The following is a 19,149-nucleotide window of genomic DNA, read 5'->3' as shown; positions in this document are numbered from 1 at the left end:
GAAGTGAAATGGGGCTGAAGATATGGCTCAGTGGCTAAGAGAGTTGCTGCTCATGCAGAAGACACAGGTTCAAATCCAGCACCCATACAGATGCTCATAATTGCTTATAACTCCAGTTCCAGATCAACAAACACCTTCTTCTGATCTCCTGCTGCACCAGACATGCACATAGTGCTCACGCTTACATATAGGCAAAACACTCACACTCATAAAACTAAATTTTTTTTTTTTTTTTTTTTGGTTTTTCAAGACAGGATTTCTCTGCAGCTTTAGAGCCTGTCCTGGAGCTAGCTCTTGTAGACCAGGCTGGTCTCGAACTCACAGAGATCCGCCTGCCTCTGCCTCCCGAGTGCTGGGATTAAAGGCGTGCGCCACCACCGCCCGGCAAAATTAAATATTTTTAAAGGGGGATAATTTTGACAACAACACTGCTAAACATTAGCAACTACTAGTGCACATTAGTAGCCTGGCAAGCAGCTCATCAGATAAAGGGCACCTGGTGCCAGCCCTAACGATCTGAGTTTGAACCCCGGGATCCACCTGGTAGGAGAGAGCCAAGTATACAAATGGTCACGTTGCTCTCTGTCTTCCACACATAAGCCATGTACATGCATATGTACATGCATACACACACATACACAAAACACACTAAATGTAAAAACAAAGAGTTTTTCTTTTCTCTTTTGCTTTTCTGTTACTGTGATAAAAGCCATAATCAAAAGGAAGTTGTAGAAGAAGCAGTTTATTTCATTTCAGAGCTATAGTCATTCATCCTGGAAAGTCAGGGTAAAAACGAAGAAGCTGCTTTGAGCTGGGTGGTGGTGGCGCATGCCTTTAATCTTAGCACTTGGGAGGTAGGTGGATCTCTGTCAGTTTGGGGCCAGCCTCGTCTACAAGAGCTGAACTTGTCTTCAAAAGGTGATACAGCTACCCTTAAAATGGGTTTCTGCTTCATGAAAGTGTCTGCCAGACATTCTACAGGATACAGAAGAAAGTGATTAACACACTGCCAATATAGGCAAAACAGTCTTTCAAACTTCCTGCTTCATGAAAACATCTTCCAGATACTATGGGACTGTAGGCTGAAGATGGATGCCCCAACATTACAGAAGACTTTGGATGACTATCCAGGCACTGAAATGTCTGTGTCAATTCTAGAGTTTTGGAAGTTGCTTACAATGCACCTTCTGTTTACTTATGCAATATTGTATCTTTCTGGGGTCTTTGATAGAGTTGAAGGCAGACAGTTATAATTATATTTTTCCTTAGCTATGATAAAAGATAAATTACATATAAAACTTTAGACTCACAAAGGAGTAATGTAATTCTTGCTTGATACCTGTTTTGTTATATGTAATTTTATTAAGTTAAATTTAATTACCTTTCTTTTTATTTAGACAGAAAAGGAGAGATGATGTGGAATTCCCCTCTGAATGCTATGAATATGCTTTAGTACCATTGGTTAATAAAGAAGCTATTTTGGCCTATGGCAGGGAAGAATATAGAAAGGTGGGAAATCCAAGCAGATATAGAGGAGGAAAGAAGGTGTAGTCAGGGAGACACCATGTAGTTGCTTAAGGAGAAGATTGCCGGAACCTTACCAGCAAGCCACAGCCTCATGGTGATACATAGAGTAATATAAATGTGTTAATTTGAGTTATAAGAGCTAGAAATATGTTTGAGCCATCGACCAAACAGCATTGTAATTAATATAGTTTCTATGTGATTATTCAGGTCTGGATGGCCAGGAAACAAAAGTACAGTCTCTGTTTGCACAAGCTACAGTGAGGTGGGCACTCCCACATCTATCATTAATTAAGAAAATGTACCACAGGCTTACTCACAGACCACTGTGATAGGGCTATGTTCTCAATTAAGGCTCCCACTGTCCAAATGACTCTAGCTTTTGTCCAGTTTATATAAAACTAATCTGTGCAGGGAAGAAGAAGGGAAGGGGTTCGTTTGATCTTCCACGTTACATTCCATCATTGGTGGAAGGACAGACTGGAACTCAAGGCAAGAGTTTGATGCAGAAACTTCAGATGAACACTTCTTACTGGCTTGCTCCCAAGCTCACATTCAGCCACCTTTCTTACATAGCCCATGTCACCTGCCCAGGGATGGTACTACCTACAATTTCTTCCCATGATCTCTTCAAGTCACAGGACCTTATGTCAATTAGCAATTAAGAAAATGACCCCCCAGACATGCCCACTGACTAATCTGACAGAGACAATTCTTCAGGTGAGGATCTTTGATTCCCAGGCATGTCAAAGTGACAACCAGGACTACCCATCTCAACAATTAAGAAGCTCTATGGGAAAATTTATAAGCCATGTTTCTGGATTAAACCTTCAATATTTTTGAGATAGCATTTCTCTTCAAATTGACCTGTAGAATTACTATAAGCAAAATCAAAATACCAGATGGCTTGTTTATAAAAGTTGACAAGTATATTCTAAACTTAATGTAAAAAATTTAAAAGTTTAAATATAGCCTAGAGAATTTTGAGGAGCAGAAAATCCTTTTCATTGTTATATTACTTGATCCTGAAGCTTAGGAGAGAGGGCCAGGAATTTCTCAGAGTGGTATTAACACAGAGCCAGACTTACAGACCAGTTGAACCACATATAGATGCCAGTAAAGCCACATGCTCCTGATAAATTGGTCTCAATAAAGGTGTCAATATTAGTTAATACAGATACTTGTAATAAACATACTGGAAAAAGAGGATATCAACATAGAAAAAATAAAAATAACTTTAACTGTTAATGTACATAATCTATAAAAATTGAAATGAAAGGATATAAACCAAAAAGTATAGGATTTGTAGGAAAAAGCATAGGGGAACTTCATGACCTCAGGGTTCACATGGATTTCTTGGACATTAGATAAAAGACAGGATCCCCCAAAGACGATGTGATAAATTAAACTTCAGAATAAAAATTCTGTTCTTCAGAAATACAGATCAAAAGAACATATTTACAATATGAATATTTGCCAAAGATCTTTTATACACAATGTGTGAAGAATACTTACAACTCAATAAAAAAGAAGAAAGGCATCCCAATTAAAAATTGGCAAAATGTTAGAACACTCAGAATACACCAAATAGCCAATAAAGAATTCCTAATTTAAGTTTTTTTCACTAGAGAAATGTAAATTAAGTCCATGTGATACCATTATATGCTCATTAAACTAGTCATAAAAATAAAGTGTGTGGTGGCAAAGATGTCAAACACTGAACACTCTCATAAGTTCCATGTGTCAATGGAAAATGGAAAGATCATTTTATAAAAATTCTGGGCAGTTTCTGATAAATATATTCTTGTCATAAAACAGGGAACTTTCACTCCTAGCTTTTTGCTCAAGAAAAATTAAGACTTATTTTGTGCAAGACATATACATAGATTTTAAGCTTCAAACTGCAAGCTATCAAAATGTCTATCAACAATAACTATGTAAGCATATTATGGCATATGTATGTAAAGGAATACTACACATCAAGAAAGAAGACACAGCATGGGCATATTTCAAAAATATTATGTCCTATTATGTCAGCAAAACATGCACAAAGCCATATGATTCAGCTTGTTTGTAAAAAACTGTAGTTGGAGTCCGCTTGTTCATTCGCGACAGCTCAGACCTGAATAATAACACAGAAACTATATTATTTAAATCACTGCTTGGCCAATCACTTAAGCATCTTGCTAGCTAGCTCTTATATCTTTGGTTAATCCATTTCTATTATTTTATATTTTACCATGAGGCTCATGGCCTACTGGCAATGTTCTGGCCTGTCTGTCTCCATAGCTTCTTCTGACTCTGCCTTCTTCCTCCTAAAATTCAGTTTAGTTTTCCCCACCTACCTCTTTTCTTCCCTGCTATAGTTCCAAAGTAATTTCTTTATTCACTAACCAATAAAAGCAACACATATACAGAATGACCTTAACACCAAAACACAATACACTCACAACCTGTCGTGGTGGTTTCTCACAACTGGTGTGAAAAGGGGGCTGATTATAAAAGTATACACGATGATATTTTTAAGTAACTGTAATGATTTGTTTCTTGAGTTTTGTGGCTATAAAGGACTTACACCAAGTTTTAAATATCCTTTAATATAGATGCATTTTAGGACAAATAAATTTCATCGCAATAATTTTGATTTTTGATGCGTAAATAAAATGGCTACCTTGCATAAATAAATGGAGACAATTTAAAATGGATGGTGCAAGAGATCAGAGATCAGGTCGTTAACAGTCATTTCACTGTAGGAATGCCAAAGTAACGCCCTTGTGCTGAAGTACACAACATCAGACAAAATCTTGGTTCTAGAAAAAGGAATAAAGTTTATGAAAAATGTCAACCATGGGGTAAAGCACAAAAGATTATATACTTTGGTACTAGAGAGATGGTTCAGTCATTAAGAGCGTGTGTATGTGTGTGTGTGTGTGTGTGTGTGTGTGTGTGTGTGTGTGTGTGATCATGGTGTTTTGTTGCAGCGATAGAAACCAAACTAAGATACTAGATAACTACCCAGAACTAGTGGAGTCATGGATTTTAGAGAACTTACAACCACCAATTTACTAAACTAGAACAATGCCAAACAACATGATAAATACTTTTCCAAAGACTATATTTCCCTTAATTATTTCTGATTGGTTAACTGATTGCTTAGAACAAGTTGCAATATTGTCCTCTGGTGACTGGAACTATATAAGCAAAATATGTGACAAAATATGACAAAATCCACACATAAATGGAGTTATTTTCAATAGTTCTAATATTTTATTTTACTGGTGGAACATGAACACTAAAAATATTGGTAGGGGAGTCAGAAAACTTAATTTAAAAAACTCACAGTAAGCACTAAAAGTGATTCTAAAATAGCATGAAGAAAATGTATTTGAAGAATTAAAAGGCTTTTTGGAAACAAGATTAACCCAAATAAGGCAGAAAAAGTGAGGGTAAACTATATAGTGCGTGGTGGTGGGCAAAAAAATACTCAAAATGATATACCTATATATAAATAATTCAATAAATTCATTACCTATAATTGAACAAAACATTTCCTTGAAAAGACAAAGGTTGGGTGAATAACAAAACAAGACATAAGTACATGCTATTCACAAGTAAGAAGTTACTACTCAGGGTGGTTTAAAGTAAGGTAGAAACAATATCTATAAAACTACAGATAATAAAACGTAGTTGAATCCAAACTCATGTGTTAGGTTCTGCTTCTTAGGGAGTCTGACCTGAGAAATGTCTCCAATTGTCTTAAAGAATCTATGAGTCACTCAAAGTATTCTGACCTTATTATTGCATCCGCTAGTCGTTTATCGCATCCAACAGTCGTCTGGTTACAAGCAACATATTATAAAGTCATACCAAGACTACACATATAAGATCTCCCACTAGACAAACTTAATACAAATCCACAATATTCAGCATCCTTGGACTGGCCCTTAACATAGTACTATGAGTGGATATCGTTCCTGAATCACACACCATCCCTCAGCACACCTGTAGGGTTGAAGAAAACTTGCCCAGAGCTGAGCCTTCTTCCAACTCTAATGAATTCCCAGACTGCTCTCTAATCCTTTCAACACTTGACTCTGCTGTCTAATAAGGATGTTTGGAGCAGGTGGGACTGGCATCTTGCCCATTTAGACTCTTCCAGTTGTAAGTGAACTGGGACTTTGGGATTCTAACAGAGAAAAATCCTTGAGTTCTTTGCTGACTTAACTGGATCAAAATCTCTCCTGGTTTTTGATGGGGAAAGTCTCCACTGGCAAATTATATGTGTAACATGGACACATGACATGTTCAGGTTGTCTTTCCTCAGAGAAATGCGGGCCTCTGCTATCCTTTTTAGTTTTCCCACTTAGGAATATTGCAGAGCCATATAGTCAAGCTACCCAAAATGGGGTAAAGATAATCCTTTCTATTTGCCTACAGATTCAACATTTCTGGCCTCCTGTCAAGTTTTTCTTCATTGTCATCTGTAATTTTCAGTCGCTGTAACCTCCTTTAGTGTTTCTGACTGAGTGGGTCTATTACTGAAAAATCTTATTTTATTTATCTGAAAACATTTATACTTTACTTCTGTTTGACTTGGTGATATTGGCTGTTCTTAAACCAGCTTTGGTGAGTCATAACCAGGCCTGTATCTCACAGTCTCCAACATATTTTCTATGGAAGGCAGGACACATGATTTATTCTATAGTCCCAGCATGGTACAGGTGTTCACAGCCCAAGTCCTTGGCACATAGGGATCATTATATAAATATCTTCTGGGATTATTATTAGTTTCTAGATTACTGGAAACTAAAGAATGCTGGTATTTCTGTGAGTCCTTGGGATGTGTGGAATGAAAGTGTTCTCCCTGGAATACATTAAGACCCACTGAGTGTAAACGTCACAACCTCTAAAAATTTCCAAATTTATTCATTTACTTTTTGACTTTCTGGACTTCCATTCCCTGAACACACTTTCAGTTACCCTGAAAATGGATAAATTATTTTGTTCTTTCATTACTGTGGACTCCTCTCTCAACCCTGTTTCAGGGCTGGCTTCATTGTTTTTTTTTTTTCTTCTAAATTGTTCTTAAGTTTCTAAATCCACATAAACATTCATGGACTGGGGATGGAGCTCTGTGGGTCGAGTGCTTGTCTAGCATGCACGAGTCTCCAGCCTTGTTTTCCCCACTGTACAAATCAACCAAGTTGGTGCGCATCTGTCATTTTGGCACCAGGGCAGGAAGAGGCAAAAGGACCAGAAGTTCAGGGTCAACATCAGCCATATAGGGAACTTGAGTCCAGTCGAGGTTAGACACCTTCTTTAAAAAATAATCCACACAAGCACTCAGACTCTCTGTTCTCCATAAGATGCCATTTCTCTACAGTTGTTAAACTTTTGCTAAACTTCTCTTAACTACTCAGGCCAGAACATGCTTTTCAATCTCTTACACATTTCCACACAGAAAGAACTGTTGAGAAGCCCAGAACTAGATCTCCTCAGACTGAAACACAGATACTCTGTCTATATAGCCTTTCCCTGTCTCATGTCTGAGAGTAGATGTTTGGATTTCTATTATAGAGTCTAGGCTTGAATCCCCTAGTTAAAAATCAGTCTAGGACTCTATTATTTTTTTGTTTTGTTTTTGCTTGTTTTGTCTTTGTGTTGTTTTGTTTTTAATGTTTTGTTTTTAATGGCTATGACATCAAATTTGGACATGGACCCTTGTCTCTACTGTAGATCACAGCCTTAGCAACCCAACATCTGTTGCTTACTTCAACACTAAGAACCACATACACACTAGTCAATTAGCCTGACTTAATACCCCTGAAGCAGGCATGTGATAACAAGCTCTCTGTCCAGAATGTTTCTATATTGCCTTTTTTAAAAAGGAAAGATGAGTATTCCTCACCAGAGAGCTGACTCCCTCACCAGCCCTGGGATTAAAGATCTGCCGGCTCAGGAAAGCAGGCACCACCCCTAGTAGGAAAGCTTCCCCCTCTCTTAGAAAAGCTGACCCCACTACTCACCATGGTTGTGATGGTCCAAGCAACCTAGTTAGAACAACCCAGCTACCACCCAGACACACATCCAGGGCTCTGAGGGCACTCCCCAGCTCTCCCCCATCTGTAACTTGCTGGAGCTCATGAGGGGACTGGTCTAGCAGAACATCGCCGCAGGATCTCCATGACTGAGGCAACATCAGGATGTTTGAGAGGAATTTTGGTGAGGATCCAGTATGCATGGGGTACCAGAAGCCAGAGACCTTGAACCTGACCAACAACACATTACACAATGAACAGTTACAAGTAAGGCTTGGGTGGACAAAAGGAAAAGCTGCTTGATACACTGCAGCTTCCAACACCAGAAAGACAGAAGAAGAAGTGATGGAAAGGCGGGAAAGATGAAGATTTAAAAGTGTTTTTCGGGGGAGTTTTGTATGTTTGTTTATTGCTTTTTGTTTTAGTTTGTTTGATTGGATTTTTTATTTTTTTAGTCAACATTCTTATTTGCATTTTTTATATTATTTTTATTATTTCTTTTAGAGTTTCCTTCTGGGGGCACGACAAAGGTGAAGTGTAGATACGGAGGGCCTGGGGAATGAGTGGGATTAGGGTACATGATGTGAAGTTCCCAAAGAATCAATCAAAATATGTTAATATAAAGAGAGAAAGCAAAAACAAAACAAAGAAAGAACAACTCCCCGCCAGTCATCAACTTGAATATCCAGGAACATCCACTCGTCCTCGGGTTCAGCTACTGCCAAGGGCTTCTGCTGGGCATGTCCCTCAGCTGGCAACTTTACCAGCAACATCCCTGGCCAAAAGGTGGTAGGAATTTAGCACAGCGGGTTTTATCAAAGCAAGTACACTCAGCCATGCCCAAAGAGCAAACTACAGAACTGCCTCTTCATCTCACAGATCAACGGGCTTCTGTGGGCATGACTATTAAGGGGTTCTAGATCCGCACATGCATGACTGTTAGTCAGAATCACAATCCACTGCCATGTCTGGACTCTGCACAAGTGACCTCACGAAAAGAATGTATTTTCCAGCGAAAAGTTACTGCTGCAAAGGGTGCTAAGGAACCAGGAGAGTGATTGCCCACCAGTCATCGCAGAGGCAGCCCCTGAGCAATACTTGTCTCTATTAAGGGAAGATTTGAGTTGCTACACTCCATCATAAGCTTTTATAAAAATCTCCTTTCCTCAGATGTGCTTCGTTGCCAGGCGCTGGGTCTGACAGGTCCTCGCTTTGTCAAGCAAGGTGCTCAATAATTCCTCCATCCCTGACCTTAGCCTCAGTCAGTATCAATGAATGAAGGTTTTTAAAAAGCTTCAAGGAATTATGGCTCTTCCCCTCCCTCATTGCATCCCCATAACTGGTTTCCATCATGATAACAAATAAAGCTCCCAGTGGCTAAGCACATCTGATGCCTGACCAGTTAAGAGAAAACTCCCTGTTTCCTGGAAGGTACGTATCATTGGGTTGCTGCAGTAGAGGGGACATGGGAATGGGTTGCTGCAGTCGTGGGTACATATCATTGGGTTGCTTCAGTAGAGGGGACATGGGAATGGGTTGCTGCAGTCGTGGGTACATATCATTGGGTTGCTGCAGTAGAGGGGACATGGGAATGGGTTGCTGCAGTCGTGGGTACATATCATTGGGTTGCTGTTTCAGTCACTGTGAATTTGGGTCGATTCTTGGACTAACAGCAATGGAAATATGGCAAAGTCTGCCATCAAAGGGACACTCAGGCTTGTTTATAGTAAGATGTGAGGCTGGACACACAGAATGGGTGTTCCTTCTATACCTTTGAGCTTATCTGTTCACCTCATACAACTGGTGAAATGCCATATGCTACCTGACGCCATTGGCACTGCCAGGATAGAATAAAAAAACACAGCCAAGGCTACCCCTGTTCTCTCAGGTCATGCCTGTCCTAGTTGTATTTCCATTTCTATAATAAAATATCCTGACCCCGCCCCCGCCCCCAAAACATCAGTCTAGGGAACAAAGAGATTTTTGGTAATAAATCAGTTCAAGGTAACGGTCCATCATGGAGGGGAAGGCCAGTGAAGAAAGAAACTTCAAAAGCTGGTCCTACCACACTCACTGTTAAGAACAGAGAAAAACAAATGCGTGCAGCCTCTTCGGTTGCTCTCAGAAAGCTTTCTTCCTTCTTATACTGTTCAGGACCTTTGCTTAGCGAATGGTGTCACCCACAATCAGGGCAACCCCCTCCCCAACAAACACACAAACATATCCACAGGTCAAACTGATCTAGGTAACTGCTTATAAAAACTCTATTCTTAGTGGTTCTAGGTTGTATCCAACTGAAACTAACAGTACAATGCCTTCAGTTCCATCAGCTGGTATCTCAGAAACTGGGGCATGTTGTCACCTTTTTAACCTAAGTGTGGCTATTGCATATGTCCAATGTTGTGAAGAAGGCAAAGGATTCTGGGACCATTTCACTGCACTGCCAAGTGTCTGCCTGCCCCGGTAATAACAACATTTCCTTAGACGTGGGGCAAAGCTTGGCAAGGGACTTCTACCCAGCTACTATGATAGTAGAGTGGATGCTTCATAGATAGAATGTCCTTCGGTCCTCACAATAGCCCTGGGAGGTAAATGGTTTAGAGTCTCTCTAGAGAAACAGCAGCAGTCACGTGCGTGCAAAATTCAAGTCTGTTGATGCCAAATGCTTTCTTTGCCATGAGATTTCCCACAGTTCTCTTTGTGTCTTTGCAGTGTCCGAGGCATAAAGGAAGACCTCGGGGAGTAACACTTCGGGAGTAAGAATGCAGGTTTCCAGCTGGTGGATATATGGGTGGCAGAGTTGGTTATGGGGTAATGAGTGTAAGAAGAGAGAGACTGAGCAGCTGAACGGCTGGGTCCGTGAGGTCTTCACCCAGATCATCGGCACAGCACCTGGCCCATATACACCAGGACACATGAGCAGTGCTGTGGATCCAGGTTTGACTGCCTTAGAAAGGATCACAAAGTGTGTGGCCCCAGGAGTCAGCCGCCGTCTCTGTCTCCAGAAAAAAAAAAAAAAAAAACAAACTGAATTTTCCTTGTAAGTTCTCCATTCCTCTGTTAGTGCCAATTATCTCACTTCTCCCTCATATCCCTTTATTCCTGTTTCTTTGCACCCTTTCTTACATTTCCTTTAATTTGTTCAACATTTTTGGAGACAGGCAGGGTCTCACCGTAGCCAAGGCTGGCCTGGAATTCTTACTATGTAGCCCAGGCTGGCTTTGAACTCTACCTTCTACCTTAGCATGGGATTACAGACATGAGCCAATACACCCAGATTTCATAATGAAATCATTTTTATTAAAGTCCTATATGTATATGAATGACTTATTTTAAATAGATAAGTTACCCCACTGCCACACAGGGGTTACTACTTTGAGTTATGTAATAAAGACATATGAGTGTGTGCATACATATCTCTTTATTACATAATTCAAATATATATAATACATAAGTAGTAATGCTGCCTTAAGAGAATTCTTGGAAAAATATGTTATAAAAGTAAAATGTAGGAAGTAAAATGTAAAATGTAAGAAGTAAAATTTTTTTTAAAATTCAGTTCGAGCTGGGCAGTGGTGGCTCACGCCTTTAATCCCAGCACATGGGGTGCAGAGGCAGGCGGAACTCTGTGAGTTCAAGGCCAGCCTGGTCTATAGAGCTAGTTCTTGAACAGCCAAGGCTTCACAGAGAAACCCTGCCTCAAAACAAACAAAACAAAACAATTCACTCTTAACTAGCGAAGACCCTTAAAGAGTGGAAGAGGTGAAATAGACTTCAGAAATATAAAAAGACAAAGAGAAAGGAACCTGGAAGAAAAAACTGCAATAGATAAAGCATTACCTCCACCCAAAGATGTCTACAGCCAATATCCTAGAAGCTGATATCAAAGAGTTGACCCCCGGGTATCTGCAGGGCCCCACTAAGAGTCCTTGAAGATGGGAGAAGGAGATGCAAAGTGAGAGAAGGTGAGGAGAGGGCAGTAGCAGGGCAGAAGGGGCCACACCGCTGGCTTTGAAGATGCCCAGAGGTGGCCGTGAATAGAGAAATGGGAGCAGCTCCCAGAAGCCACAAAAGGTAAGGAAACAGATTGTCTCCTGGGCCCTCCAGAAAGGAGCACCGTCCTGCTGATACCTTGACCAGGGCTCCACGGGAACTGTGTGAGACTTCTGATCCATCACTGCGAAGGAACAAGTATGTGTTATTTTAAACCGGGAAGTCAGGGTAAACTATGTCAGCAGCACATGAAGATGTATACAGGAGAAGTTGCATGGGGGCAGGTTACAAATTTACTTTCTTTGCTATAACACAAAGTATATAAAAGAAACAAGCGGGGGAGGAGGTTTGGGAATGCAGGCAAGGGTCTGTCCCTGAAAGGCAATAGGGAGCTTTTCTCTCGGGAAGGCTCACTGTTTTGGTCCTTTATTAGGATTAGACAGAAACAATTCAAGGCCACCTTACGAATCTATTGGAGTGGTTTCAAAAAGACAAGATGAAGCCTCTGGAGAAGGAGTCAGTGTGGTGAGAGGAGGGGAAGGGAATCACTCCTTCGTCATTCACCCCACATAATGCCTCTGAGAGTCTGATGCGGTTTTAGGCACCATTTTAGGCACTGAGGATGTGGAAGAGCATATAGCTAATAGTCACTGCTCTATTCTGGATCTACAGCTTAATAGGCAGCCAGCTATGATAACTCAAGTTTAAAGTGTCTTAGAAAGTTGTAAGATTTTCGAAGAAAACTGAAATGAGAGAAAACAATTGTTAAGGATGGCAGATATAGTAGTGCGTGGCTAGCGAGTTAGGAGAGAAGATGAGCAATGAATGAGTGGCAGGTGGAGAGGCGAGTGGCAGCTTGCCTGAAGATCAGAGTGCTGAGCTAGCCACACTAGTCAGCCTTAGAGGCCAGGCAGTGGTGGCACACACTTTTAATTCCAGCACTCATGAGACAGAGGTAGATGGAGCTTTGTGCGTTCAAGGCCACCCTGGGCTACACAAGACTGAATCAGTCTAAAAGAGAAACAGAGCCAAGTGGTGGTGGCTCACACCTTTAATCCTAGCACTAGGGAGGTGGAGACAGGAAGTGATATGGCTGGATGGAGAGAAAAATATAAGGTGGGAGGAGACAGGAACTCAGGATTCAGTTGAGACTTCATAGAGATAGCACTTAGTCTGAGGACTTGTAGAGACGGAACAACCCCTTGGGCCTGAGGGTTTTGTAAAGGTAAGAACTCTAGTGGCTGGCTCCTCTGCCTCTCTGATCTTTCAGCTTTCACCTGATGTGGGAATTCCCTCTGTATTCTGTGAATATCATTGGTTAATAAAGGAACTACTTTGGGCCTATAGCAAAGCTATAGGGGAACAAAGCTAGACAGGGAAAATTAAACTGAATGCTGCAAGAAAGAAGGGTAGAGTAAGAGAGAAGTCATGTAGCCCTGCTGGAGCCAGACAGAACTTTACCCAGTAAGCCACAGTCACATGGAGATACACAGATTAATAGAAATGGCTTAAATTGATATGTAAGAGTTAGCCAATAAAAAGCTAGAGCTAAGGGATCAAGCAGTGATTTATTTAATACAATTTCTGTGTGATTATTTTGGGGCTAAGCAGCCGGAAACCAACAAGCAACCTCCTTACCACATTCACCCCTTAATTTCTGACTCTGAGTTTTTATTGAGACCAATTAGAAATTGCACACTGCCATCTTTCTTCCCATGTTGCCTTCATAAGTCAAATTACATTACTGGTCAGTATAGTAAGACAGAAGATTTAGGTCAAATAATGTACATTGGCCAAACAGAGATAGATAGGGATTTCTTTCCAAAATGCACCTAGAAAGTGTCCCATATTGATGATATGTGCCATATGTAGTCATGGATATGTCCCTTAACATGTCTAGGCTTCAATTTCCAAATTTACAAAAAGAGGGTGATTTCCTGTCTGGGTGATCACATGACTGCACAAACGCCTGTTGTCTGCAGCACCTGGGGTTCTGCGCTTCAGATCAAGGGCACAGATTTATTCGCTATACGACCTGACATGAAAGTAAAATTGGAAGAAGACCTTGGGATGCTCTGTGGGTTGGCGGTTTAATTTTTATGAAACAGGAAAAACCTTGTATAGCAGCACATAATAGCACACACATGTATTTGCACCTCACTTCCATCTCTTATTGATCACGTGAATATCTTAAACTCATTCTGCAGTATAGGATAAGATATAAATAAAAATGCATAATAACAGCCATGTGATTTCAAGTCAGGTATTTTACCTCTGTGAGGTTCAGATCATCCTCCATAAATTGAGGTATCAGTGCCTATTTCCATGTGTTACGATGAGGGCTACAGAAAATGCATGGGATAAATGAGAACTCATTCCTGAACCATTTCAGACTTAGAATGGAAGGGCTGCTCGCTCTTATAATTCTAAAAAGAAAGCCAGAAGTGAGCATCCCACTAGAAGTTGTGAGTGATAACCATCCTGCTGAGAAATGGCCCACTAACGACCTCCAGCTCAGGCAAAGAGATGAGTCAAGTCCAGGTTCCCCACACTGTTCCTAGCAAGCCAGAAAGTCCCTGAAAATCTGGTTGCTCTGAGAATGGACAGGTAATGCTCTCTTGTTCTGTAGCCCCTAGTGTCTATTCGGATACCTTAGTATCTACCAGGTGCCCCTTCACACAGTCCTGTCGGAAACTCGGGTATCATTTCAGGTAACACTGATTTGATCTAAACTAGATGCTGACCTGAGCAATCTCTGCCCAGAGGTGCAAAGAGAGCTATGGGGATTTGTGTCTTGTCCTTTATGGGCTCTGGGTTTCATGCAAAGTACTTCCCCTCTAGGGACGGATTCTGAAGTCTGTACTTCCTCAGAATGGTGTGAGCTGACTCCCAACGGGGTTTGCCAATGAGAGATAAATTAAACAACAGGAGAAATACAATAAGAGAAACTGTGACTACACAGGTGCATGCTGGGAAATACTAGGCCAGAGTATTTCTCCCCACTTCACTCTCTGCTCAGACCGGCACCCGCGGCTTGGGTGATGTTCCTTCCCTAGATGCCGCACTTACCTTGTGCTTCCAGGCGCTAAACTCTGGCAGCACTGCCTCTGCCGTTCATTGCTGCATCTTCCTCTGTCTGTCATTAACCTTAGATGCCCCTCACCCGTATTCTTTACTTCGCAGCCGTCCTTCTTCCTACGAAAGCTATTCGCTATACTAATTTGCCTCTTCGTTAAAGCCTTCATTTCCTTCCCGCTTGTCCCCTGCCTGATGCAGGCCACATCGATCTGGAGCTACAACAAGGGTAAGTTTGGATAAACTCAGAGTGATCCCTCGAGGACAGAGCATCTTGGAGCATGTTACGTAGTAGGGTGTCCCGGGGTTTAACTGGCTTTAAAGTTCACTTTTTTTTTTTTTTTTCAGGAATCCAGAGCCAATTAATCTCTGAGATTTGATTATCTTTTGCATCTAACTGGCAAAATTTTGAAGACTCAATGTCCATTTAGTCATTTAATTATCGTATATGTGGGTGTGTTTATTTGTACGTATGTGTGCACATGTGTGTGTTGCCTGTGTCTGTGTACATGCAATGTGTGTGCTTGCAGTGGCCAGAAGTGAGCCTCGGGTGTCATTCAGACACCGCTAAACTTTCCTTCTTTTTGAAACTGGCTTATAAGTAGGATAGGCTAGTAGGCTAGTCAGCCCAGGAACACACCTGTCTCTACCTCCCCAGAGTTGGATTATAAGTGCATACCACTGCACCTAGACTTTTTAAACTTCCTTATTGAATCTTTGGCGTTTCACAATCATGTACCCCAATTCTCACCCTTGGTCCCCTATGTCCTCCTCATCCCTGCTATGCTCCCTCACAAAAGCAAACAAATAAGGTAAGCGAGCAAGCAAACAAAAGCAAAAACAAAACAAAACAAAAAAACGCCAAATAAACCAAAACAGAACAAAACCACACAGCAGGACCAGAAAAATGTCTGCTTCTCCTTCTCCCCTGCTCTTCTACTTCTTCACCCATCCTGGTGGCACTGGCAGCTTCTCTGTGTCATATAGAATACTCTTTGTTCCATCCGCTTGACTGGCGAAAGCTCATTGCAATGAGTCACTTGGTCTGGCTCAAGGCCTCTGGTATTTGGCACACCATCCTCACTGGGTCCTCACCAGAGCTCCTCTGGCGTATCCTGTGACCAACATGAATCTTGGAGATGGTGCAGGTATCCTTCCGCAGGATCAGCCCCTTCACAAGCTCCAGCAGGTCCCAGGTGGAGTAGATGCTAGGGTGGGTCAATCCAAGGCCCAGTGACACCCAGATTTCTATGTGGGTTCTTGTGGATACCGTCAAAATTAATAAAGGTTCGGTTTGAAGAGGAGAAGCCCCTTGGAAAAGAAAATTAATTCATTCACAAGGATGATGATCATACTGATGGTAAGAAAAGCATATAGGTTGGGGGCAGGGTTTCTTTTCTTATCTCCACAGGAAACCACTCATCTTCAAAGAACTTAAGGGACCCTGGATATTTAAATACTGATTCATGGACACTAGTTACAACCTAATATGGATCAACACAGAACCCGAATATGTGTAGTAAAGTATAAACATTTTTTACATATATACTGTGCCTTTATTTATATGTATATAGAAGCTGTTTTGGAGTTGGACTATGGCTCAGTCCTTCTTCAATTCCAAGCCTTTTATAAGAGATGTCTCAGAGTTTCTGTCTCAGGTCAGGAGCCATGAAATGGGACAGAATAATAATAGTAATAATAATAATAATAATAATAATAATAATGATAATGATGATGATGATGATGATGATACTTGATAAACTTTCTTTGCCTTTCCTCATATCTGTGTCTGTCTTTATTATACCTTCCATCGAATATATATGTCTGTATATGTCTTTGTAGATAATGTTTACCTTTCCTGTAACAAACAACAAATTTTCCTTCAGTAATCTTTGAAGTTCCAGGATGAAGATGGGGCCCCACAACATCAATTCACCTGGTTACTATGACGTCATGTTTTTAATAGCGCTAAAATTAGACTTTTTTTTGGTTTTTTTTTTTTGGTACCAACTACACAAGACAGTTTCAAATGGTGTACAATTTGACAACACTCTGGCCGGACCTCCTCAAAACACTCAGAGGCTAGTTACAATTTCCTCGACAAATGTTATTCTGGGAATTCTACCATCATTTCCTTTCATGGAACCCCCTGAGAAGAACGTCGCCCCCATGTCAGCTAGAAGCAATCTTAGAGGACGACGCCCCCTCTCCCAACAGAGTTTGCCCTCTGGTTTAGGGACATCATTTAGTAGATGGTATAGGGTTGAGGGGATGGGGGAGGTATTATATGGACTCAGGGGTGTTATGAAAAAAAAAGGGGGGGGGGAATTACCTGGTTTGATGGGAATGATTGGTATTTGTGAATTATTGTTATTAGAAAATTGCATGGGTGTTGATTCTTGTATATTGAACATTGTATGTGAGTATGCTTCTACCTCTATTGTATGAGAGTATGCTTCTACCTCTGTTTAAAACAATTGTTATATTGAGATATTTATCATATTGCAATGTACATTTCTACCTCTGTTGATATTATTTGTATAATGATATTGTTTCGTTTGGGATATTGTCCCTCATTTATTGCACAGTTGTTTTTCAGGTTTTTTAGATACATAGAAATTATATTTAGTATAGATAGTATAATCTTCGACCTCTTGAAGAGCTGTAGAACATGGCCTTAAATCTAACTAGAGTTTGGTACTTAATGAGACACAATCACTCCTGGCAACACCACTCTACTCCCGAGAGAATGTTGAGCACCAAAGACACTCTACTGGGAGCTTGTCTTCTTCTTGGCAGAGTGGCCTTTAGGCAAAGAAAAAGCCAATACCTCGACCACTGACAGAGTTTCAGGAGTATCCGTAAATGGATAAAAACAGGATTGTCTTATCTTGCCAAGACAGGGTTGGGACAGTTCTACAAAAAGTTCCTTGCCTTTGAAAAATGTTATGTCAGTTGTGTTAGGCCTTAGCCAAAGTTGGTTGCCTCAACATTGCAAAACGAAACTTTGGGTGACTGCCCAGGTAGTTAGTTGTCTCTGTCATTTGTTGCACATTTTGGAAGTTTCTTGTTTGTACTTCCTGGTTGCTTAAGTAATATTACTTCCCGTCTCAGATCTTTGATGGGGTTGAAGATTAAATAATTGTAGTTACCCTCTACATTATTTAGCATCCTTGAAATAGAATGCTTAGTAAAACTTTTGTTATATGTTTCTTCTTAATCTTGTTTGCAATTTTATATTTATTATTTGTTCCTATTGAATATAGTTGTATTTGGTTTGGTTCTGTCTTATTTAGACATAAAGGGGGAGATGAAGGGGAAGCCTAGCCAAAAACCTTGTTTTGTAAGGCGGGTCTTGGTCTAAAGGCGTGTCCCCCTTGATCTAAAGGCGTGTCCCTCTTAGGCGTGTCCCTCTTAGGTGTGTCCCCCTTAGGCTAATATTGACTATAAATCTTGCGGGCCTGTGGCCCGCCGGCTCTTTGTTTTCCTGCCCTCCTCGCTGGAACCTTGGATTTGTAAGTTCCCTCCCTTTCTTCCTTTATAAAACTGAATTATATATATTAAAGCTTGTCTGGTGAATCATAACTGCCGATCAACCACGCACCTTCAGGTTCTGAGGCTTAAACTCAGGTATTAATGTTAGTACAAATCATTTTTCCCTCCACTCTAGCTGTCTCCCCAGCCTCACCCTCCAACTGTATAATTTTGATGTAAAATGTAACAGACACTGTGTTTGAACAATCCTGTCAGTGGGGCCTGCAGGGCCTCTCCACATAGAAAATCCACACAGAAGCCCCATCTCCATCAGAGGGTATCTTAGAATACGCAAAACTGGAGTTCTGTATTTAGATGCCAAACAGCATTAGAGATGACCTTGCCAATCTACCAACAACAGTCACTGATTAGGAAACTCGTATAAACAAGCAGACAGGTTCTGCACTCAAGAAACATGACCAAATTCTCCTAATCCAGTCTCTATCCCCTGGAGAATACTCTGCAGGGTGCTACCCACATCCACCAGTGTGACTCCTGCTACAAGAACGCATCGTGGTTTTCGGTATCTATGTCACCTGAAGACAGAGACTAGGCCAGCCTAACACAAGGCATATCCTACCGGTAGTCCTCCCCAGGCCTGACAGATGAGAAAAGCACTCCCGGGGAATTTACCATTCAAATGCGTCCACAGAGCCATACTTGAGGAGAGTCAGAATATACACGGCAGCGTGGGGCAACCTTCTCCAAGCTTAAGTCTGAGGAAGGAGGATCATTTTGAACTCCAGATATCGCAGAGATGGGATGGTCCATAGGAACTCCAGATCAGAATAGCACGGCAGAATCCAATCTCCAGCTCTATAAACACAGGTGGGAACTGCCCCCTCCACACTCCCGCACGTGAAACTGTGGAAGAACACGAGTGTCGTCTCAACAAATGCGTACTCTGTATAGTAGCATGTACGCCGCAGTTTTACACAGGGCGCTTACAGAGCAGGTATCAGAAAACTAGGCACGCGAGAGGACT

The sequence above is a fragment of the Arvicola amphibius genome, chromosome 11, assembly GCF_903992535.2.
Source record: "Arvicola amphibius chromosome 11, mArvAmp1.2, whole genome shotgun sequence".
NCBI lineage: Eukaryota > Metazoa > Chordata > Mammalia > Rodentia > Cricetidae > Arvicola > Arvicola amphibius.
The sequence above is the reverse complement of the archived record's forward strand: the minus strand, read 5'-3'. Positions refer to the sequence as shown.